The sequence below is a fragment of the Tupaia chinensis genome, unplaced genomic scaffold (assembly GCF_000334495.1).
Source record: "Tupaia chinensis unplaced genomic scaffold, TupChi_1.0 Scaffold145093_1, whole genome shotgun sequence".
NCBI classification, from domain to species: domain Eukaryota; kingdom Metazoa; phylum Chordata; class Mammalia; order Scandentia; family Tupaiidae; genus Tupaia; species Tupaia belangeri.
This window is the reverse complement of record NW_006204954.1, coordinates 363,555-364,184: the sequence shown is the minus strand read 5'-3', so window position 1 is coordinate 364,184 and position 630 is coordinate 363,555. Positions and strand designations below refer to the sequence as shown.

Below are 630 nucleotides of genomic sequence, written 5' to 3'. Positions count from 1 at the left end.
TGTCCCTGTGAAAGTCAAGCATTCCTCAGTGTGGGGCCACTCTTTGTGGTAATTTCTTCAAGGCCTGGAGAGGGCTGAATCTCTGCTTGAAGACATCACTGGCAGATGTGCCTAGCTCCATTGCGAAATAAGATGTTAATTCCAGTAGTGTTGAACAGAATCCTAACCTGTTTCTTGGCTTTAAGTTTTAAGCAAAGTTCCTTAGCATTTCTTTGATTTATTAAAATTAAAACTGCTTTTCTTGAAATTACCAGTGGAATTTGCTATTGAAAGTAGATAGATTATTTAAGAAATTGTGTGCTCAATAAAATACGAGGGAAAAAGGGATAGAAGACAACTGTAGACACCAGAGATAGTTTTATAATAATAGGCACGATTAAGCCACTATGCAGTATATTCTGGATGTGAAATCACATTTTGTATGCTGTGACTATGCTTAGGGAATGAATGTATATTAATTTTTAAAAATATTTCAGAAATAAATAGATAGATAAAAGAGAACAAACTGAAAAAAAAAAAAAGAGAGAGAGAATTCTCTACTTGGAATAATGGATTGGAAAACTCTTCGAACCAGGTGTAGGTGCCACAGATGGCCACTATGTGGCAGCATACAAGGAAACACAGTTACAC

At 35.7% G+C, this 630-nt stretch overlaps 1 protein-coding gene across 2 annotated transcripts in view; it reads left to right on the top strand.

Moving 5' to 3' along the window:
- Window positions 1-630, top strand: part of IQGAP2 (IQ motif containing GTPase activating protein 2) — a gene marked incomplete at its 3' end in the record, with an annotated part of 303,633 nt that overhangs the window by 256,640 nt on the left and 46,363 nt on the right.